Source organism: Zootoca vivipara, chromosome 10, assembly GCF_963506605.1.
Source record: "Zootoca vivipara chromosome 10, rZooViv1.1, whole genome shotgun sequence".
Taxonomy (NCBI): Eukaryota; Metazoa; Chordata; class Lepidosauria; order Squamata; family Lacertidae; genus Zootoca; species Zootoca vivipara.
This window is the reverse complement of record NC_083285.1, coordinates 47,766,633-47,791,091: the sequence shown is the minus strand read 5'-3', so window position 1 is coordinate 47,791,091 and position 24,459 is coordinate 47,766,633. Positions and strand designations below refer to the sequence as shown.

General features: G+C 45.2%; 1 protein-coding gene across 3 annotated transcripts in view; it reads left to right on the top strand.

The window, feature by feature from the left end:
• ABTB3 (ankyrin repeat and BTB domain containing 3) overlaps nt 1-24,459 on the top strand; it is a 241,841-nt gene that overhangs the window by 11,172 nt on the left and 206,210 nt on the right. The gene's annotated exons all lie outside the window — the stretch shown is intronic.

Here is a 24,459-nt window from a genome sequence, read left to right as displayed (position 1 = left end):
AAACTTACCAAATGCCAAAAAAATAGCAAGTGTTCAAATTTGAGGCCCCCTTTGAGTTTGCTCCCCTGCCCCTCGATTGGCCATGCTTGCACAGGGGGAGCTTATGGGTGGATTGTTTTCAGAATGTTTGTGTCTGAAGGCTCATATTCCTGGGAATACAACTTGCAATCAATTTCCCCATCACACATTCTTAAGAAGGTCTGTAGGAAACCCTTGGTAAGCTGCCTGAAGACATGGGTAGCTTTTGTAACATTTGGGTGGTTGGATTTACATCTTTGGATGGGTGTCTGAGAAACACTTTAAAAAGCCGTAAAGTTATGCATAGTAGCTGCCTCCCTGTATCATTGACGAGAACTGCACATGTCCCTGAAAAGTCACCAAGTGGCCTAATTCTGATTAGGACTGTAGTGCATGGGGAGGGGCACATAGGACCCTTCCACTCGCCCTGCTGCTTTCTCCAGGGAAAAACCCGCTGTTTACCACTGAATTGGAAGAAACATCAATGGGATTGATGTTTGCTCTGATTTAGTGTGAGTGGACAAGCTGTTCTACCTTTCCTCCAGCACTGTTGTTCTGATGAAAACCATTCCCTACAGAAGCTTTTATTTGGCTCCTGGTGGTTCCTGATTTTGAGAAGCCCCTGTTGCTTCCACCCCTCCTGCACCCAATCCCACCAGGCAGACTTAGGTGGCTACATGTGGCTGCAGATGCTGGGTGGGGATTGGAGCCCCTGCTCTTGGTCTCCCTAACCACCCTACTATTTCTTGCCTCCAGAGCCAGCACCCTGCAGTTAGCAGTGGTTGTTCATTGCTGACCTGGGCTAGGTTGCCTCTCTTGCCTATTCCTTTTCTCCCAATGCCTCACAGCCATCACTAGGGAGGAAAAGGCCCCTTGACCCGAGTGAGCAGGCATTGTGTCTGCCTGGTACTTAAAATGGCATTGCAAATGCGTACACATTCTCTGGTGACATGCTGTTATGCTGTTGCCAACCTGCTACAACATTTGTTTGAGCAGACTGGGATCAGGTGCCAGGTGGAGGAGCGAGTGAGTGGGTGCAAGAAATTGGAGGGCAGAGGTATGTGTGTCACATGGCCTGCCATGGCCGCCTCCTCTCCCCTTCTAGCGTCTGCCCTCAGATGTGGTGGAGGATGCTCTCTCATTGCCAGTGTTGAAGCAAGATTCAGTGGCCAGTCTGTTTGGCTCCTGGATGTGGAATTTGCTCTTTGCTTCAGCTAGCAAAATGTATTGGGTGTGCCATGCCTCTCACACTGTCCAACAGAGCCCAGCAATCCTCCACAGATGCTCTTCTTTTTTTAACGGTGTGTGTGTGTGTGTGTGTGTGTGTGTGTGCAGGTGACAGCAGTGGAGTAGAGAGGATGGGAAAGTCCCCTTCCATGGGCTTTATTCTTCTCCAGAAACTCTGGATCCAAGCCATTGTATTGTTTAAACCTTTGTTCAAAAATTAAATTAATGTTTAAAAAATCAATTAATATTTAAAGCACTGCTTGATGGAAGTTCGAGCAGAGAGATTAATAGCAGTGCAAACTTAACAGTATATTGTTAGATTTGGCAGTTGCAAAATGAGAGGGTCTGAAAATCTCTCCTATCCTTCCAGCGTCCTTTGTAAGAGAATGAATTATGCAAGCAAAGCATGTGAACTCGTGTGTACAAACACAAAATCTGAAAAATTGTACCTACTGCTTTACTTGTCAAATGATTTCCTGTCTATTGAGCCACTCTGCTATAAAAAAACGTAATAGATTGCATGTTTTTTCAGCTTGGTCAAGCCAAACTGATTTTTAAAGAGGTAAGGAATTCCTAAGCTGTTCAGACAAATATCAGCGCAGACAGCTCATTTAAAGAAATCCTCTGCTTTGTTCAAATCATCAGCATTGTCCAGAGGATCTGAGGCCCCAAATAGCCCTCCATTGCTTTCTTAAAGCAACTTGGTCCAGTTGTACTTGGAGTTCTGAAAAATGACATGTTATATAAGGACCTTGTTAGGCAAAGAGAGGCAGCTAAATAGGGTGACAGGAAGGGGCAGCAAACTGAGACTTGTTTAATGTATTGTTCTTGCATTTTTACTGCCAGGGAGGCGGAGATGTGCTTGTGGGATTTTTTTGCCTAAGGTGACAAAACAACCTTTCCTGTGCCTTGAAACTTTGCATTGTGACTTTGGGAAGGGGGTGCCATTTTGTATTGTCTTTTTTAGTCCTGGCCAATATGTTTCAAGGAGTGGCCCTGCATTGGTAGGGCATTTAAGAAGGGGAAAACAGGGGAGTCACTTACCAAAAAATGAGAGCGGTGGGGCGTAAAAAAAAACCTCACCGTAGCAGAAGATGAAAAAAGTAATTTAATTTTGCCCCGGGCACTCAGACTGTGTAGCTGTTTCAGTGCTACTGGGCAGAAACCTAGGAAACCCTCTGAAGGCAAAACATAATAAAAGTGCAAGCAAGCCGGTGTAGTAAAACAACTCAGAAGCTGCCTTCTTGGTGACCCCCGCAAGTGGCATGTTTGATACTAAAGAAGTTCAAAGCATGAATACAGGCAGTGCTTTTTTTTCTATATATAAAAAAAGTTTAGGGGTACTCTCATTTTGACTGAAGAAAATCACCATTTTATAGTTCAAATCAGGAAAAATAAATACAGTAAATGGACAAAAGTACAAAGATTCACAAAATGTTTAGGGGGATGTGTACCCCCCCCCCAGAAAAAAAAGCACTGAATACAGGTCTGGTGGCTAATGAGAAGGACTGTAGCTCAGTGGTAGAGCATATATGTCACATTGACAACATGCCCCATTAAGTTTGTGGCATCTCCAGTTAAAAGCATCCGGTAGCAACAGATGATGCAATATGTTTTTTTCCTAAGACCGTGGATAACTGCTTTCAATCAGCATAGGCAGTTGGACTACGACTCCCATCATATCTGGCCATTGGCCATGGTGTCTGGGGCTGATGGGAGCTGAAACTTGACATTGTCTGGAGGGAACCACACTGGCAACTTCTAGTCTAGATGGACAAATAGTTTGTCCTGGTATAAGGCAGTTTCCTGTAATTCCTCAATATCTCAAACTTACATTCCCAGAAATTTGTGTGTGAAAATGGGCAGTGTCTGAGTGGGTGGTTGAATACTAGCCCCAGTTGCCCTTCCCAATTAAGTTTGCCCACCTTTCCCCCTTGGTCCATACTTCCTCTGTTCCTCCATTTCTTTAGATTCTTGTCTATGTACCTTCTTCGCCCAAATCCTGTACTGTCACTCAGCTGCTCTCCACAGTGACTGTGTTAGTGTTACTGTGGTCCATCACGCATTGACAATATCACAGTTAGACTACTGTAAGGCACTGTATGTGGGGCTACTATTCTTGGTTTGGAAGCTGTAGCTACCGGCAGTACAGAATGCAGCAGTTAGGGTGCTCAGTGAGACCTATAGTTATATACACATCACAGCTGTGCTGAAATAACTGCCCTGGCTGCCTGTTAGGTATCAAGCCATGTTCAAGTTTTCATTACTAATGTGTAAAGCTCTAAATAGCTTGGGATCCGGAGACCTAACAGACCACCTTCCTCATTATCTCCCTGGCCAATCTCTCAGATATTTCAATGAGGCCTTGCTCATAATATCTGTAATTGGCAGAATGTCATCGTATGATAACTTGAAAGTGGGCCTTTTCAGAAGTGGCACCCACTCTCTGGGACACTCTCCCACATGGTGTTTATGAGGAGGAAACAGTGGCAAGTTTCAAATGCTTTCTGAAGATCCATCTAATTGTGCAGGATTTCTTTGGTTCAGAAAATTCAGTGCACTGCTCTGTTTTAGTGATATTTTTACTAATGGATACTCTGCTTTTGTTGATGTTATTTCTGTTTTTTTTTGTTCTAATGTGGTACAGACATTTCTTTTTCTTTAAGCATTTTACTGTGTTTTATGTAAATTACACAGAAATGTTGCATGTTAAACTGTGTGTGGGGTGTGTATGTAAATAAATACTCTGGTTTCCTCCAGATTTTTTTGGACCAGGTTGGCAAATGCTCCAGTAAGCTATGATGGCAGTAGTTTGTGAATTGCAGTGATATCTATTAAAGCTGAATTGAAATCCCCACTCAGCCACATGTGCCATCTTCTTTTTTTATTAACAGAGCTAGAAAAACAAGGTGGATGATTAGCAAAAATATATATTAAAAACCTGCTGAGCCACTTGCAATGCACTGCAGAGGCGATTGGCAAATCCTTGAAGAGTTGAGCAATCTTTCCTTTGCTGAGAGGATGCCAATTTTTTCAGCAACATCAGAAAGCTAAAAGAAAGAAAGAAAGAAAGAAAGAAAGAAAGAAAGAAAGAAAGAAAGAAAGAAAGAAAGAAAGAAAGAAAGAAAGAAAGAAAGAAGGTCTGCTTGTGAATCTGAAATAAAATACAATACAGAAAGCAATTGGAGAAGGCTTATTTTCCAAAACATATTCTAGAACCTATTTTATGCCATCAAATGCCATAATACCTGGTGGGTGGGGGAATAAATTACTAGAACTGGTGAATGTTTATGGAGTAATTTGGCACATGGCCTGAAGAGAGAGTGAGCAGATGCAACCTTGCACATGTTTTCCTGTGAGTAAGAGCTATTGAACACAGGTGGACTCACTTCTGCTTAGGGCTGAGCTACCCAGGGTTCCAGCTTTGACCGACTGGATGTTTAGTCAGTAGTGATGTATGGAAGTGAGAGCTGGACCATAAAGAAGGCTGATCGCCGAAGAATTGATGCTTTTGAATTGTGGTGCTGGAGGAGACTCTTGAGAGTCCCATGGACTGCAAGAAGATCAAACCTATCCATTCTTAAGGAAATCAGCCCTGAGTGCTCACTGGAAGGACAGATCGTGAAGCTGAGGCTCCAATACTTTGGCCACCTCATGAGAAGAGAAGAATCCTTGGAAAAGACCTTGATGTTGGGAAAGATGGAGGGCACTAGGAGAAGGGGACGACAGAGGACGAGATGGTTGGACAGTGTTCTCGAAGCTACGAACATGAGTTTGACCAAACTGCGGGAGGCAGTGCAAGACAGGAGTGCCTGGCGTGCTATGGTCCATGGGGTCACGAAGAGTCGGACACGACTAAACGACTAAACAACAACAAAGTATGAAGCATGGGTACCACATATGAAACAGAAAGCAGGTCTTTATGGCAATTTGAACAGGAGCAAGGGAGCCCCTCAGAGGGATGGCACCCCATTAAGCTTATATACTTACCTACTGCTTCTCCAGCACTAGGGCAAAACTATCCTTAGGAAGTGGAGGAAATGGATGAGAAGTGATGATTATCAAGCGCACTCCTGCTTTGGATTTGATGCAGCACACTTGCCAAAAATAAGGATGGTCACCACTGAGAGTTATGTTCTGTTTGTCATTACAGAGCCACATGGTGCCTGTTTTCTAGGTTGTTAATTTACTTAACTGTTTTGCACAAGGTTAACTATGAAACCATGAATCAGAAAGCTCTAATAACCAGCAGGCTGTTGGGTGCTTGGGAAAGATAGCATTTTGCAAGCCTTATGCTTGACACTTCCCAGGTGGCAACCATAGGGCTAGCAAAACCCCTGCACAGCAGTTTCAAGCTGGTTGTAGGGCATTTGGGAGGCACCATGCAAGGGACTTTGACAGCTGTCAGTAACCAGATGCCAATATACGGTATCAGGTCATTAACAGGTAGCTTGTTCTGCCCACCTGCCAAAGTTGGCCTGCAGGATGGGAAGAGATAATAACGGGCACCCCCAAACTTCGGCCCTCCAGATGTTTTGGACTACAATTCCCATCTTCCCCGACCACTGGTCCTGTTAGCTAGGGATCATGGGAGTTGTAGGCCAAAACATCTGGAGGGCCGCAGTTTGGGAATGCCTGGATAAGAATATTGCCCCACTGGGCCAAAAAGTTCCCTCCCTCCACTCTAATGTGACATTATACCTCAGGATGGAATCAAGAAGCAGATTTCAAATTTAAGTGGGCAAAGCTCCTGCTGATTTGACATCAGTAGGCTTTGTCTCCTTCCTATCTTTAATAGAGAAATAACAGGAAGACATTTATAACAGTATTTTGTAGTGTCCTTTCATAATGCACTTTGAAAATTGATCAGTCACTTTTCGAAAAGATTCCAAGTGGCACAGATCTGCTGGAGGGTAACTTTTTTCTTCCTTTAATGTTGAAATAATAGCTGAGCTTTAGCTTTTAATTTAAGTTTAAAAGCAACTGTGACACATTTAGCTGCATCGCGGACAGATATTTCTAAAGTGTAATAATCTTCTGGCGCTATTTGTAGATGATGGCAACCTAGTACAAAACCTGGGTACTTTCTGAGAATCAGATGTTAATTTCCTGACTTAAGCTGCTTCTTTCTTCAAAACCCAAAGGGGACTAAATGAGATAAAACACCTAGAATGTTCACAAAAGCAGCTTGGGCACAGGTTACAAAAAAGTACACTTTTTTTAAGCATTTGGTAGCCATGGGGTTATGCAAGTGATGTGGAATGAATCTTCACATTAGTGGAACAGGACTGTTCTTATTTGTGCATAGGAAATTGGTTTGTACCAGGGTCAGACTATCTATCCAGCTCAGTATTGTCTACCATAGCTGCCAAGTCTCCCGTATTCCCCGGGAAATCCCCGTTTTCCCAGCTGTTCCTAGCTGAAAAAACGGATTTTTTTGTTTTTTCCTGGTTTATTCTGGCGCGGCGGCCATTTTGGAACTGGACGGAGCATGCTCAGAAGCGACTTTTGATGCTGCTCTGCCCAGTTCCAAAATGGCTGCAGTGCGACTTCTGGCGCGGCGGCCATTTTGGAACTGGGCAAAGCAGCATCAAAAGTCACTTCTGAGCATGCTCCGCCCAGTTCCAAAATGGCGGCAGCGCTACTTCCGGCCTGCTACTTCCGGCCCGGTCCCTTATTTCTCCGACAGCAACTTGGCAGGTATGTTGTCTACCCTGACCAGCATTATGTCTTCCCTACCATCAATTACCAGATCCTTTTAACTGGAGATGCCAGGGATTGAACCTGGGATCTTTTGTATGCCCAGCACTGGAGAGCCAGTGTGGTATAGTGGTTAGAGTGTTGGGCTAGCTGTGTTTCTCTAACTTGGAACTCAAGCTGTTGTTGGACTACAACTCCCATTAACCCTGACCACTGGTCCTGCTAGCTAAGGATGATGGGAGTTTTGTAGTCCCAACAACATCTGAAGACCCAAGTTTGAGAAACACAGGGCTAGGGCCTAGGAGACCAGGGTTCAAATCTCCACTTAGTCATGAAGCTCACCTGGAGTGACCCTGAGTCAGATGCAGAATCTTAGCCTAAGCAACATCACCAGGTGGTTGTGAGGGTCAAATGGGGAAGAGAGAATGCTGTATGCCTCCTTGACTCCCTTGAAAATAAGGTGGGATATATATGTTTTAATACAATAAAGAAAAATGAGATAAAAAGCCTATGCTCTGCTTACTAGTACATAGTTATACATGTATAATATAGTTTTGGTGTCATTGCATGAATTTTGCTGCTTCAGCTATTTTAAAAGCTGTCATGTTGAGCAACTTTTCTAGAAACCCTCCCATAGTATCTCAGAGCAGAGCCTTTTAGCACTGCAAAACCAGACCTGTAGAAAATCTGATCTGGTGGACATTTGGCAGGCACCATCTGTACTAGGTTTTTGATGCCTACTGAATACTTTTAAAAGATTTAGACAAGCCTTCTTAGAGCATTGATCCCAGCTGTGCATACTGCTATTTTATGTGAATGGTAAGAACTGCATTTTTATTATATACAGATGTGTTAAATTCTTGTATACCACTTTGAAATGTTCTAAATTTCAAACAATTAACTTTTAAAAAATAAATATGCACAACATCTTAAAATTATGCCTTTCCCCTCCCAAACCATTGTCTTCAAGGTAAAGGGACCCCTGACCATTAGGTCCAGTCGTGACCAACTCTGGGGTTGCGGTGCTCATATTGCTCTATTGGCCGAGGGAACCGGCGTACAGCTTCCAGGTCATGTGGCCAGCATGACTAAGCCACTTCTGGCAAACCAGAGCAGCGCATGAGACATATGCAAATGTATGCAGATAATCTCATCCAATATATATATAGCTCTAATATTTATTCCTATAACTTCCAAGATTGCCATCTGCTGAAAGCAAGGGAATGCTTAGAACAGCTCAAATACTTTACTGTTTCTGAGCTAACCAAATAAAACTAGCTTGATGATGTGTTCTCCATACAGGGTGAGCAATCTGTCAGGCAGTGCAAAACTGTCCTGCATAACAGGGCCGGTTATTTACAGGGCTAGTACCAGACTTCAGAGGATCCTCAACACTGCGCTGCCACTGGGCTCCCAGTCCCTCCATGTTGCTGTGCAGTATTTTCCCCCTTCTGTCGTTCCTGCTGCTGTGCTGGTGGAAGCATCATCACCACTGACCACCCACCCCCAGAGACCCCTGGGCATCTCTCTTTGATGGCTGGGCGGAGGTGCTGCTTTTGAATTGGATCTCATACTGGCTCCCATCTGCAGTGGATGCTTTCCATCTTAATTTACCCAGGATGCAATACCCTACCCTTGTGAAATGTGGCCTAGAGAGGGGCCCTTCTGAGTCTCAGGTTATAGATTCTTTTGTAATAAACAAACACAAAAATATTCAAAATTTTAATTAAAAACTTGCTTCCCGATTAATTAGGAATTCCTTTTTATAATGCAGCCCTAAACATGTTTACTCAGGAGACAATCCTATTGAGTTCAGTGAAATTTAGTCTCTAGCCTAGAAAGTGTGTTTACAATAGTGTCTTTTTAAAAGGTTTTTAGTCTATTAATTTAACTGCACCCTAGTCAATGCTCACAGCAGCTCTGCTTCAACACTCGCAGTGTGAAAATCTGGAAGGCATCTGGGACTGTCAAGCAGAGATTATCAAGCAGATAATATCTTAAGAGTCCTCCAAGGGAATGTTTCTGAAGTCTGGGGCTCTTTAAAACAGCCTTGTAAATAAGTCTACAAAAGTTACTAGCCTGCATTTTTTAAAATTAGCCCGTTGGGGGTTGACAGAGGTGGGATAAAAGCTTGGCCTCTTCTCCAACAGCCTGCTGGCTATTTGTGTTGGTGTGGAGGAATGGAGGGCCAGAACACTCCATCTGTCTTCTGCTGGCTTTTTCACTCATGGCATCCTGCAGGAAGGGCCATAGCTCTGTGGTAGAGCATCTGATTTGCTTATGGAAGGTCCCAGGTTCAATGTCTGGTAGACAATATTGAGCTATATGGACCAATGGTGAGCACTTGAATCCCAGGCTCCTTTAACAAATGCATCTGTGAGACAGCTGTGGCTCCCTTTAACTAGATCAGGCACCCCCAAACTGCGGCCCTCCAGATGTTTTGGCCTACAACTTCCATGATCCCTAGCTAACAGGAGCAGTGGTCGGGGAAGATGGGAATTGTAGTCCAAAACATCTGGAGGGCCGAAGTTTGGGGATGCCTGAACTAGATGAAGACCTTCTACAAGGCTGGGTTTGAGACCTGCTCAAAGTTTGTGCCAATGATTAAAGCAAAGGAAAGAGCCCATTTAAACCGATAAACGAGCAAAACTTTCAAGGAACTCGGCAAAAGGGTTCAGTGCTGAAAAGCAGCCAAGACTGATGGGCAAGTAAGTACTGGAGTGACTTGTTCAATAAATGGAAACAGTGTTTGGCTTTGCTTGATGTATGAGAGGAGTGAGGAAAAACCTTTGCACTGGTGCAGCTGATGTTGTCCCCACTCCCTTTAAGGCACCAGACGCCAAGATGATCACAGAGAGAGACAATAAAATGTGACAATGGAGGAGACTCTATCCTGAGCTGTGTTTTCATGGAACAAATGTCTCTCAAAATTTCCAAATACAGGTAGCTTGACATACAGCCCATGCAAACAAAAGTGTGCCATGACCTTGGCAAGTAGGAAGGCACCTGAAAACGATGGCCTGCCAGTCGAATGCCTATAGGCATTTAATGTGCACACTTTTTAATCTTTAAATAGCAGCCATGGGAGAGGGGTAGAGATTGTGACACATGGGTACTCCCCCTACTATTAGTGCCAGAAGGGAAATTTCCATTGGTGCCAGTGGAAATTTTCCTCCTGGGGCTAAGCTACATAGCTCATAACTTTTAGAAAACATGCTTCCATGGCTGTGGAAGTCCCTCCAAAATGAGATCAGATTGGCACTCTCCTTGTTGAACTTCAGGTGCATGGCAACAACTTTATTATTCCAGCAGGCATTTTAAAGTAGTGATCAGGTTTATATTTGGCTTTATGGTGAATGTTTATTGTTTTACTCTTTATGGTTTATTTTTATGTACACTGCCTATAAATGCTTATCTAAGGTAGCGCTGTGGTTAAACCACTGAGCCTAGGGCTTGCTGATCAGAAGGTCGGCGGTTCGAATCCCTGTGACGGGGTGAGCTCCCGTTGCTTGGTCCCAGCTCCTGCCAACCTAGCAGTTCGAAAGCACGTCAAAATGCAAGTAGATAAATAGGAACCGCTACAGCGGGAAGGTAAACGGCGTTTCCATGTGCTGCTCTGGTTTGCCAGAAGCGGCTTTGTCATGCTGGCCACATGACCTGGAAGCTATACGCTGGCTCCCTCGGCCAATAATGCGAGATGAGCGCGCAACCCCAGAGTCGGTCACGACTGGACCTAATGGTCAGGGGTCCCTTTACCTTTTTAAGGTATATAAATGACATAGATAGAGCAATAGATAAATATGTACATATATTTAACATCATGTGTAGTTTGGCACAGAGAAAAGTCTCAGCGATAACTAAAGGAGCCATGAGAATAAGGAATAGGTGCCTATTGCCAGTGAATGCTTGTTATCAGACATGTACTTGTAAGAATCACATGTTGCCTTTCTAAGGTGTACCATAAAAGCATAAAATATGAGACTATCCCAAGTGTGGACAGACCAACTTGTTATTACATTTCCATGGTTTCAACTTGGTTACTGGAAGAGAAGTAATCATTCTGAGGCCATGCATTATACTAACATTGCATAATTTTATTTTCATTTATATCTGCCTTTTTGCAATGCAACTTAAGATGGCATGGCATACATAGCACCCCCATTTATTCTCATAAGAACCATGCAGTATAGTTTATCTGAGAGTTAGTGACTGGCCCAGGGTCACCCAGTGAAGTTTGTGACTGTGGTTCTCACTGATCCTAGTTTGACACTTGTAACTACTATACCACACTGGCTCTCAAAGATCAATGGTGCCACTAGAGACTGCAGAGATTACAAAGCTAAGATAAATATTTGTGTAAAACTGCTTTCTCCATTGGAATTGAAGGGGAAAGTTCTATACCATAACTAGGGATGGGGAAGAAATTCTACTTAATTCATGTTTAAATATGAATCTACCTAATTCTGAAACAATGTGCAAACTGAAATGCAGATAGCTATCTTTTGAAATTTGTACTTCTCTGAATTTCGCAATGCAGTTCTCTTACAATGTAATGTGTACAAAAATACATATATGAGGGTGCATAAAAATGTGTGTCTTGGTGAAAATAATAGACAGAAATTGATTATTTTAGAGGAAAGTGCTTTGCAAAATGAGTATATTAGGCAAGGTTGCATACAAAAATGCGTGTATGAGGAGAAATTCACACTAAAATGTCTACGAATATTCATGAGAACCTTTTTTTTAAAGCAAACTGGTATGGAAATGTGGAGAACTGTAGAGTAGAAAAACAACAAATTGAGAAAAACTGAAATTGACAGGTTCTCTCATCCCTGCCCTCAACAAATAGTTGAATCAGGGGCTGAATACAGAAAATAATAATGGCTGAATCACATGGAAGTGTTTGTCTTAGCAAAGGAATACATGTTTCCTTTTGACAGTTAGAATGATCACTTATTGTTCCTGAATCTGCTGTGTACTCCACAAATGTGATGCTTTCAGACATAAAAAATGATGCTTGAAAATCGGTCCCCCCCCCCCAAATGATATTCAGTTACTTTCTTTTTTGTTATATTCTGAATGCCACTATTGAGGGAGGAGAGCTCTGGAGTGATATGCACTTAATCATCCACAAAGTGAACAACTGACACCAGACATAAGTACATATTATATCAAAAGCTTTAGTGTTTCACTCATCTGTAGTGAGCAATGCTGAGACGGATGCTCCCCTCACCTGGCAAATTTGCCATTCCCATCAAGTGGCACAATGACCTGTTGCTATCAGATTGCCTGGTACTTGCTGTCAGAAATAGCTGGCAAAATTCCTCTCCCGGTACTCATTTTTTAAGGGCTTGCTGCCTTAGGGTAATGTCCAGATCTTCAGGTAGTTAGGCATCAGTTTTATCCAAAGGTGACTTAGTGTTGGATGTAGAAGCACAACACTGAACATGGGTGAATGTTGAGGTCATCCTCCTTATCCCTGTCTAGCAAGTGAACTCAGATGGGGCACCGCTCAGAGTACCACATGCCTCAAAGGTGCAATTACTTTGTACTAGAAACTGGCTTTTTAGTGTCACAGTGCCAGCCCTCTGGAATAGATTACCAGCAGGAATTAGACAGGCACCCAGTGTTTATGCACCTACTGAAGACGTTTTTGTTAAAAGGCTTTCCTAGAGTGTATACAATGCTGACCTAAATTGGGTCAACAGTCTGACACAGTATAAGGTGGCTTCCTATGTCCCCCCTATGGCATTGTTGCTTAAGCATGGTTCAGCTGAAACTGAAAGTCTTTGATATTCCTTTCTGCCCAGAAGGATCCAAGGGCCACCTTCAGCAGGCAGCCCAGTGCCAGAAGGTTCTTCACTGAGGAGGCTGCCAGCTGCGGTTCAGCAACACAAGGCCGCTGGATACAGATCCAGCAGTTTCTGACAGGTCACCCTGAATAGAGGTAGTGTGCATTAAACCTGGCATGAGATATATTAACAAGTGGCCACGAAAGGGCTTGAAAATGCATGTATGGTTTCAGCCATCTAGCAACATACGTTTAACAGGCAGGGCCTGCTCTAGAAACATAGGTGCCAACTCCCAGATTGAAAAATCCGGGATTGGCTGCGCTGCGGCAGCGGAAGTCACGCTGCAGTCATTGTGGAACTGGGCAGAGCAGCACTGGAAGTCGCTTCTATGCATGCTCTGCCCATTTCCAAAATGGCCGCAGCGCCAGAAATCGCTTCTGTGCATGTCCAGAGACTCCAGACATGCACAGAAGGAGCCTCCCCGGGCCGGTAAGAAGGGGGATTTACGGGGTTTTTTAAATTACAGGTAGGTAGCCGTGTTGGTCTGGGTCGAAGTAAAATAAAAAAAATTCCTTCAGTAGCACCTTAAAGACCAACTAAGTTTTTATTTTGGTATGAGCTTTCGTGTGCATGCACACTTCTTCAGATACAGTGAAATAGAAGTCCCCAGGCACTTATGTAGAGAAGGGGTGGGGAGGGGTGGGGATGGGGAGGGGAGGGGGGATCACTCAGAAGGGTGGTGGAAGTGGGTGATTGACTGACTGATAGCTGTTGATGACCGAAAACGACTGCAAATGGTTGAGATGGCTGAAGATCGCTTATCATGTATAATGTATAATGAGATAAGAATCCGATATCTCTGTTCAAACCAGGTCCCCCCATGGTTTTGAGCTTGGTGATAAGTTGTAATTCAGCAACTTCTCTTTCCAGTCTATTTCTGAAATTCTTTTGTAGTAAGACAGCTACTTTGAGATCTTGTATAGAATGTCCTGGGACATTGAAGTGTTCTCCTACTGGTTTTTCTGTCTTCTGGTTCCTGATGTCAGATTTATGTCCATTTATCCTTTGGCGTAGGGTTTGGCCTGTTTGTCCAATATAGAGAGCTGAAGGGCACTGTTGGCATTTGATGGCATACACAATGTTAGAAGATGAGCAATTAAATAGTCCTGAGATGGTATGTTGGATGTTGTTGGGGCCAGTAATGATGTTGTCCGGGTGTATGTGGCAGCAAAGTTGGCATCTGGGTTTATTGCAGGCTCTGGTACCAGTGTCCATGTTAAGTCTGGTGGTTGTATTATTGTGGGTGAGGAGTTGTTTAAGATTGGGTGGCTGTCTGTAGGCAATGAAAGGTCTTCCTCCCAGAGCTTGAGAAAGGGAGCTGTCATTGCCCAGGAGAGGCTGTAGATCTCTGATGATGCGTTGTACTGTTTTAACTTGGGAGCTGTATGTGATGACTAGTGGTGTTCTGTTATTTTCTTTTTTGGGTCTGTCTTGCAGCAGGTTCTCTCTAGGTATCAGTCTGGCTCTGTTGATCTGTTGTTTAACTTCATCAGGTGGATATTTTAGTTCTAAAAAGGTTTGCTGTAGATCTCTTAGGTAAGATTCTCTGTCTGTAGAGTTGGAACAGATGCGGTTGTAACGTAGGGCCTGGCTGTATACGATGGATTGTTTGGTATGTTTGGGATGGTAGCTAGAAGCATGTAGATATGTTTGTCGGTCAGTTGGTTTTCTGTATAAGGTGGTGTCTATACGTCCATCCTGTATTTTTATAGTAGTGTCCAAAAAATGTATTTCTTGCATAGATTGGTTCATTGTTAGGTTGATGGTAGGGTGAAAGTCATTGAATGTCTGGTGGAAGGTTTCCAGGGTCTGTTGTCCATGTGTCCAGATAATAAAAATATTGTCAATGTATCACAGGTACAAGAGAGGTTTGAGTGGGTAGGAGTTTAGGAAACGTTGTTCTAAATCTGCCATGAAGATGTTGGCATACTGTGGGGCCATGCGGGTGCCCATGGCTGTGCCGCTGATCTGGAGGAACAGGTCATCACCAAATTTGAAGTGGTTGTGGGTAAGGACAAAGTGGCAGAGTTTGGTAGCAAAGTCCGCTGTGGTTTTATCTGAAATGGTGTTCCTTATGGCTTGTAAACCATCATTGTGTGGGATGTTGGTATATAAAGATTCCACATCCATAGTGGCTAGTATAGTATTGTTAGGAAGATTGTTCAAAGATTGTATTTTCCTCAGAAAATCTGTGGTGTCACGTACGTAGCTGGGAGCACTGATAGCATATGGTTTCAGAACAGAGTCCATATAGCCGGAAACACCCACTGTAATGGTGCCAATACCTGAGATGATGGGGCGTCCTGGATTTCCTGGTTTGTGTATTTTGGGTAGAAGATAGAAAGTTCCTGGCCGAGGTTCCGCTGGTGTGTTTGTGAGGATCTGTTCTTGGATGTGTAGGGGTAGCTCCTTGACAATCTTGTTCAGTTCTTTTTTGTATGCTTGTGTGGGGTCTGAGTCCAATTTCATGTAAAAGGCAGTATTGGAAAGTTGTCTGTTGGGGTTTTTTAAAATCTAGGTTGCCAGTGGGAAACGGCTGGAAAAACGGGGGTTTCCTGGGGAATACAGGAGACTTGGCAGCTGTGTCTAGAAAGTGCATACTAGTTCTGGATGCATTGTCAAGTCCTTTAATAACCACCTAGTTCTCCTTTTCTTGTTTTTTGCCAACCCTGCTCAGATAAGGTTGTATTTCATTGTACTGCTTTTTCTTTTACATCCCTTAAAGGAGCTCCCTGCCCTACCTTTTGTGTGTAAAAGGGAATGGTTCTTGAATCTGCTTTTGGGAACGGACTGTGGAGTTGGTGCAATATTTGTCTTCCTCTTAGCATAGACAGACCTAACACAACAGCAGGTTGCTGAAATGAGGAGTAGCTGGCTCAAGTTGTGTCTACAGCCTCCAGTGCAGTTTAGGCTCTAGAGATGCTTCTGCTGAATAATTTTATTTAAATGTAAATTTGGGTTACATCCACAGCAAATGGATGGTGTTGTCATGTATCCCATCTCCCTTGGTACTGGGCAACCTTGGGCCAGTTTACTTAATAGTATCAATTTACTGTATTGTTTTACTGCTCGAGAGAAGCCAGATTTCTGTGCCTTGGAGCAGAGCAGATAATGGAAACCAAATGGAAATTAAACTGTGCTTGCTCCAGCTGCTTTATGCAAGCAGAAACTGTAGGAGGAAGGGACATTTTCTTTCCAGTCCTATGAAATTCCTGGACAATACCCTGTCCAGCTGGCCTGTTTGGGAATTGGAGGTTGGGCAGAGGCTCCTTTATAAATATGTTTCTTCTCCTTCTGAAGATCTGTTTCTAGCATAATCAGAAAGGCAACACAGGAAGCCAGACCAGGGAAAAATAAAATCCCATAATACCTTCAGAAGTTGGCCACATCCAGTTGGCCACATCCAGAAAGTCCTGGACATAATGATGTATGGGGGTGGGGACTACATTTTTTTTCAAGATACTATAGGGCCAGTCTCCATAGCGAAGGAAGATTTATCTTGATCAGACATCCCCAGACTTCGGCCCTCCAGATGTTTTGGACTACAATTCCCATCGTCCCTGACCACTGGTCCTGTTAGCTAGGAATCATGGGAGTTGTAGGCCAAAACATCTGGAGGGCTGCAGTTTGGGGGTGCCTGATCTTGATGCAGTTATGCAAGCAACTTTTCTGGCATTCTGAAACAGGTGTCTCTTAGTGGGGTGTTTTGTATGTTCTAAACAGATATATTGTTCCAGCTTTAATCAATACTAACTTTGCTGTGATGCAATGCTATGCTATGGAAACCTGTTAGTTAAACTATGGAACTTGCTAGCACAAGATACATCACTGGGCACCAACTTGGGTGGCTTTAGGAGGATAAAAGGCATCACTCAGTACTAGGCATGGTGGCTAGGGGCAGAATACCTTTGAATACCATTTGCTGGGAATCACAAATAGAAATGGTGCAGTTGAACTTATGTCCTGCTCATGGGCTTCTCATAGGCATCAGGCTGCCCACTAAAAGAACAGGATGTTGGACTAGATGGGCCTTTGCTCTGACACAGGAGGGCTTTTTTATGTTCTTAAATCCTAGCAGTTAAACAATGATCCAGGCTTTTGGCAACCACAATCCAGAAATTTCCCTGACCCTCAAATGAGAGCTTATATTTCGTGATGGCTTCTACAGTGAACAAGAGGCAGAGTTGGCAACTCTTCCATTGTAAGTGGGAACCCATGACCCAGTTTTAAGGTTCATCCCCATCATGCTTTGGCTCCAGTACTACTTCGTTAAAATCATTTTGCAACCTTAGCCTCTATTTCTATCAATCTTGTTGTCAGTCACTGAGATTTCCTAAAGCATATTAGAAGATATGCAGACTAACCTGACTGCTTTGGACTGAAAGCTGCTGCTTTGCATTATGCAGCCTTCATAGCATACCTTATGCAGCATTATGAATTATTCCACATAGGCAACAAATATTCTTACTGCACACATTCTGCTTTCTGCTTGTCTTTAGTTAGAATACCTGCTGCCTCTAGATTCTGGACAAAAAATTAAAAAAAATTCCTTCCAGTACTTCTTCTAGTAGCTTGGTGCTCTTCAGATGTTTAAGACTACAACTCCAAGCCCCAGCCAACATCTGGTAGGCACCTGGGTGCTGAGGGCTGTTCCAGGCCCAAATGTAACCCTATATTCCACGGGTGCATTCTACCTGCTGTCATTCCCCCTTCTATGCAGCATTTCTAAATCCTGCATGACAAGATATGCCTGCTGAAATTCTGTTTTTCATTTTCCTTAAAGCTATAGGACACCTTCCCTTGGTCCCTGATCACCCCAGCCCTTTGACCCTTGCTCACTCAATTTGTCGAAATTAATTTAAAAACTTCATCAGTTGAGAAGCAGCGGCGGTGGGGGAAACACCAGCTAAATATATAGAAACTTAATTAAATTGTGGGAGTTGGCAACCTTGTAGCATGGAAATAGGCATTTGGGAAGCAAAAACGACAAATAATGATTAGCTGAATAATAATAATTCATGCAATACAACCAGGAGCAGCAGCAGCAACTGGAGGATTGGGGTGTTTGTGTCATTGTTAACTTACCCCTTTCACCATTTAGAGAATATGGAGCAAAGGAGACGGGTATTCGTCAGTCATTCAGAAGCTCACACACCTGCTGTAAATGCTTTGCAACACTTATCAAAATGTCCATTGCAGTGTAATTTTCCACTATAAACAGCAGTTGTCCCAGGAGAACATGACAATATTTTCTCTCTTTTTAATGATGCACCACCTTCACACAGTCATGCCTGTAACAGTTTCTTTTTAAAGAAAAGTTTGGGAAATGCCAAATAATTTATAAAACTGTATTTTAACGTGTTGCAATGTTACCCTTAAAGCAGGGATTGCCCTCTAGATGTTGTTGGACTACAGCTCCTAGAATTCTTGATCATTGGCCATATCCAACTCCTTCAACCTTTTCTTATTGGAGTTGGTCTCAAGTCCCTTCACCATCTTGGACACATTCCAGTTTGCTGACATCCTTCTTAAACTAGAGTGCTCAGAACTATGGGCGTCAGATGGAGTCTGACTGACACAGAAAGGATAAAAGGATGGCTTTCAGCCAAATTATTTTGCAGTTTGAAGAATGCATTAGTTGACTTTTCTCCTGGTTTCCACTATCTAGAAAAGAGAAAACACAAGGAGGGTCCTTGTAGCTTGGAGAATGGGTATTTCTAAAGCTATCCCCAAAATTATCCTGGTTAAATTGAATATTTCAGTGTTAAAAGATGTGTTCTGAGATCCAAGGCTATGAAAAAGTCACTTGAAATAATATATGGTTTAGTGAATGAAATGCATGAAAATGAAGATGGCTTCATTTTGGGTTTCTGGGAAAGGAGATATTATGGACAATGCAGGCAAGAAAATAAAATTGGTGGGTGATTGATAATTTTTATCTTTAAATTTGCCCATACTGAGATGTTTGAGAATTGCTAACATAAGGAGGGAAATGTGCACATTTTAATGGTGACTTCAATGAGGACTAGTGAACCTGAACAAAGAAAGAAGAAGTGCCCACACTGGTGTAGATAAATTTGATCTGCTTAAGGTTTTAAAACCCCTATTCCATTTAAGAAAAACAAACACACGTTTGCATCTGTTGGCCTTTTGATTTAAAACAATTATAATAAGGCATGCAGAGCTTTTGTACAGAATAATTGTAACTCATAAGTTGTGGGAGCTATAGAAATGAACCTCCAAGTTATAATTTCTAATGTCAAGCTTCTGCAATGCAATCAATACTTCCATCCAACAGTAAATAGAAAGATGTTATGTGGATACAGTCTCCAGCTGTGTAGATTAGCTGCCAGCTGCCACAAGGTAGCTATGCTGTTAGCTTGTTTTTTATAGGCTAATAATGCCTGTGACTTCTAAATCTATGATCTATTATTATGTTTTAATGCTCAGATGAATCATAGTGGACTTCCTTTGGTATCAAAACCTTTTGAAGAACAGGAGGTGACGTTCCCTGTGCTTTACTGTAGATTGTTTTTCTTTAAATAAACTCTGTTCATAAGATTACGTTAAATATTCTGTTTCAATTTCTGAAATTAGCAATGGCTGCATTCACACACCGTGATAAAGTTCGCAGCTAAACCATAGTTTATTGTGATGTGAATGAGTCTAGGTGAGCCTTGGGCTTGCATGCTCCCCTCCCCTTAAAACAAAAGTATAGTTAAACACGGTTAGTTGAGTCTGATGAAATGACAAACCACAGTTAAACAAACAAACAAACAAACAAAAAAGGAATGAAAGCTTCTGAACTCCTCCTGCAGGGAAAAAGGAAGGGGCAGGATGCAAGGCCAAGACCTGCATAAGCCCAGTTACATAATGATAAACTGTGTGTGACAAACAAACATGTCCATTTTGTCTCCTGCCCTTTTTTTGTAATGAAGCCACCAGAACTGTGTCCGTACAGGCATGTAGTTCTTAAATTGCCCTAACTTAAACAGTACAGGTCACTCTTTCTGTGTGTGCCTCATTTTATACGGTACATTGCAGACCAGCTTTTGCTTCATGGCTGCAGTGTAGTGAGCTTTGTTCCAATTTGCTATCCACTTATCGCCCCCCAAATTCTTCCCTGTTGTCTGAGCAAATGCCTTTCATTTTGCACTTGTGCTGTGATTTGTTTTCCCTATGTGTATTACTGTACATTTATCTAAATGAAATCTGATCCTATTTGAATTTGCCCATCTCCGTTAGATCTCTGGATCATTTTGTACTTTCAGTCTCTTTGCCACTGCGTTGGCAAATCCCTCTAGTTTAGCGTCATCTATAGACTCGATCAAAGGACAATATACTTTATCCTCTTGGCTTTTAATGACGGCATTGAATAGAAGCTGTACCAAGCACTCCCTCTTGTCATGCACTTCTTTGAGGTCATTCAACCAACTTCACAGTAAAATATTTTTAACAAGGTGTGAGGGACAGGGGATATCGCGAAGTCCCTCCCCTCCTGAGTTCAAGCCAATCCCCGAGCACAGGGGAAAGCAGAGAGAGTTCCGATTCCAGTGGGGAAGCAGGAAGTCGTGTCCGAGGCTCAGGCAAGGTAGAGGAGCCAGGGTCCCAGGTGGGACAGGAAGGGGCGAATAAGGGGGGGAGACCCATCCCCCCAACTCCGGAATTACGCAGAAAGAGGAGGGGAAAGAGGATGGGTCTGCCAAAGCTTTTGTGTTGGAGAAAGACGCGCCAAAAGCCATTAGGAGGTTCTGAAACCGACTGACCACATCACTCCGTGTAAATAGCAATGACTTCAGCACTGTAAATACGCAGCACCAATAAAAGAATAAAATGCAGAGCTGCGTAGCGTCGTTACTCTGAAGTAGTCCACTCCGGCCACTGTGACAGCAACCTCCTAATCCTTTTTGGGCTACTTTGGAGTTGCCGGGATGAGCGTGTCAGAGGCGGAGAGATGGCGGCAGATCGCGGAGCAAGCCCAGCAAGAACTGCAGCAGCTGTCGCTGCAGGCGCAGGGGGAATTGAAGGCAGCTAAAGAAGAGACTAAGAAGGTCCAGGACGACCGGCTACAACTTGCGGAACAGGTGAGAGCGCTACAGGAAAGAGAGCAGGAATTAAGGGCGGTGGCGGTAGACCTCCAAAACAAGCTGGATGCAGAGAAAAACAAGGCGGGAGGGGCACCCCAAGTCCAAGTGCTGCCAGGAAGGAGAGCCGGGACGCTAGTAAGCAAGTTCAATGGAGACCCGAAGGAATATCAGGGCTTTGAGACTGAGATTGTGTATGCTCTTGAGCTGCACCACGATGAGTTCCCTGATGATGAGCACAGGGTAGCGTTTATTGTGGAGCACCTTACCGGGGCAGCCAGGGAGTGGCTAAGACCGTTAATCGCAACAAAGAATCCTTGCATGAAGAATGTCAAACTATTTCTAGAAGGTTTGAAAACGATGTATTCGTCCGATAGTCATATGGACCAGACTAAGGAGGAACTTCATAATTTACGCCAAGGAAATATGACAGTTCGCGCGTATTGGGCGAAATTCACCATGCTGGTGCACAGATTGGGGTGGGAACTAGAGTCACCCCCAATGCAAGCGGCGTTCTACTTGGGGTTGCATGAGGAGGTGAAGGATGAGCTCTCGAGAGGTCCAAAGCCCAGTAATATGGATCAGCTGAGCAAAGCGGCTCTGGCGGTGGGGGTGAGACAGGAATCCCGGTGGAGCGACAAGCAAGCAACGCGCGCAAAGCGGGCTTGGTTCCCACGGTCGCAGGAGAAGCCACTCCCCCAACAACCCTTTCAAGCCACGCCTGGGGCCAGTCAGGACCAGGAACCCATGCAGATTGATAGCGCGCGCGCGCGGGCTTTTCAAACCCCAGCGGCGCCAAGACGCAAGGAGGGAAGGGGTGGGAATTGCTTTCTCTGCAACTCCCCCCAGCATCTCGTCAGAGACTGCCCACATCGCAGGGAGTGGCAAGGAAAGGCGGGAACGGTTGTGCCCTCCCCCACTGACGCAGCACCACAGCAGGGAAACGGGAAAGCCTGGCTGCAGGAGACAAGGGGCAGCAGCCAGGCACAGTCCGCAGACAACAGCCCCAGCCCACCCACCCGCACAGAGAGGAGCAGAGCCAGCCCACCCCTCCCAGAGCAGGAGTGGTTCTAGAAGTGACGCTCACGCTCCCAAATGGCTATCCCCTGACGGTCCTCGCCCTAATTGACAGTGGTGCCTCAGCCAACTTCTTCTCGAGAAACTTTGCAGAAGAGCACCAGATCCAGCTTCTGCAGCTGGATTTTCCCCTGCACGTGGCAACCATTGACGGCAGAGAGCTGCTGGGAGGGGCCATCACTCATCAAACCCCCCCCCCATGAGAATGACGGTGGGAAGGCACTCAGAGACACTGGCATTCAACGTCACAACCATCTCAGACCCCCCCATCGTCTTGGGCATGAGCTGGCTGGCGCGCCACGACCCCTCCATCAGTTGGCACCAGAGATGCATCACTTTTGGATCGGACTTTTGCCTGGAACATTGCATGCAGCACCAACCAGGGGAGGGGCCTCCGATAGCCACGGTGGCCACCATGCACGTCAAAGGGGGTGAGGCGATACCCAAGCCGTACTGGGACCTGCAGGAGGTCTTCAGCGAAGCGGAGTCCGACCACCTACCCCCACACAGGCCTTTTGACTGCCAGATCAACCTGGTGCCAGGGGCAACTATACCCCCAGCCAAGCTGTACGCCATGTCAGACCAGGAACTGGAGGATCTGCGCGCTTTCATCGACAAGAACCTCAAGCGGGGGTTCATCAGAGAAAGCAAGGCAGCAGGGGGCAGCCCGGTCTTCTGGGTGGACAAGAAAGACACGCAACAGCGCCGTCTTGTGGTGGATTTTAGACGGCTGAATTCAGTGACAGAGCCAGTGGCTTTCCCCATGCCCAGAGTGGATGATCTCCTGACAGCGGCACGCAGGGGCAAGATTTTCACCAAGCTAGACCTGAGGGGGGCGTACAACTTGATCAGGATCCGGGAAGGCGATGAATGGAAAACCACGATGTTCACGCCTCTGGGCTCTTTTGAATATCTGGTGATGCCCTTCGGGTTGCAAGGGGGCTCAGCATGCTTCCAGGCCTTCATGCACCACGTCCTGGGGTCCCTCCTCTTCAGGAAATGCTTGGTCTTCCTGGATGACATCCTTATCTACTCCGATGACCCAGTGCAGCATGTGAAAGATGTCAGGGAGGTGTTGCAGCGCCTGAAGGAGAACCACCTGTATGTGAAGCTGGAGAAGTGCAAGTTTCACACCAAGGAGGTGGACTTCCTGGGCTACAAGCTGTCAGACAAGGGGCTGGCGATGGACAAGGACAAGGTGCAGGCCATCCTGGACTGGCACAGCCCCAGGACGCGCAAAGATGCCCAACGCCTACTAGGCTTCGCCAACTTCTACAGGAAGTTCATCAAGAACTTCTCTCGCGTTACGGCTCCCATCACGGACTGCCTGAGAGGCAAGCAGAAGTTCAGGTGGACACCAGAGGCGCAAGCAGCGTTCGAAAGCCTCAAGAGGGTGTTCGCCTCAGACCAGAACCTGTTCCACGTGGTTCAGGACGCGCCCCTACGCGTGGAGACAGATGCTTCTGATAAAGCTGTGGGCGCCATTTTGTTGCAACTGGACGCCAACAGAGAGTGGAGACCCTGTGCCTTCTTCTCCAGGAAGTTGACCCAGCCAGAGCGAAACTACACGGTGTTTGATCGGGAACTTCTTGCGATCCACGCTGCGTTCCAGCACTGGAGACACTTCCTGGTGGGCGCCAAGCACCCCATCCAGGTGTGCACAGACCACAAGAACCTGGAGTTCTGGAGAACTGCCAGGGTGCTCAACCAGCGGCAGATACGGTGGGCAGAGTTCTTCTCGAACTTCAACTTCTCCATACACTACATCCCGGGAGAGCAGAATGTCAGGGCGGATGCCCTCTCCCGCAAGCCAGAGTACATGGAGGAGGAGGCGCCACCGGCACCCAGGCACATCTTCCCCCCGTCAGCTTGGTCCTGCGGAGCAGCAGTGGTGAGCGAGGCAGAACTCACAGCACTGACGGCAGCGGATGAATTTGCCAACCGCATCTTCAGAGAACTGAGAAGGGGGGGGGAGCAGGCGAAAGACTTTGCAGACCGCAGGGGGCTGCTTTTCTACAAGGGTGCACTGTACCTGCCCACCACCCAGCTTAGACGTACGGTCCTCAAGCAGATGCACGACAACCCAACGGCGGGTCATTTTGGGAGGGACAAAACCGCTCACCTAGTCATGAGACACTTCTGGTGGCCAGGGGTGCGGGAAGATGTTCGAGACTATGTAAGGGGCTGTGACACCTGCCAGCGGGCAAAGGTGGTCAGAGCAGCGCCACCGGGATTGCTGGAGCCCTTAGCCACGCCACACAGGCCGTGGGAAGTGGTGTCCATGGACTTCATCACAGATCTGCCTTCTTCCAGGGGCAAGACCGCAGTGTTGGTGGTGGTGGACCTCATGTCCAAAATGTGCCACTTTATACCGTGTGCCAGGGCGGTCTCTGCAGAAGAGACAGCCAAACTGTTTGTGGATCACGTATTCAGACTGCATGGATTACCTTTAAGGGTTATTTCGGATCGTGGCCGCCAATTTGTTTCCAGGTTCTGGCGGC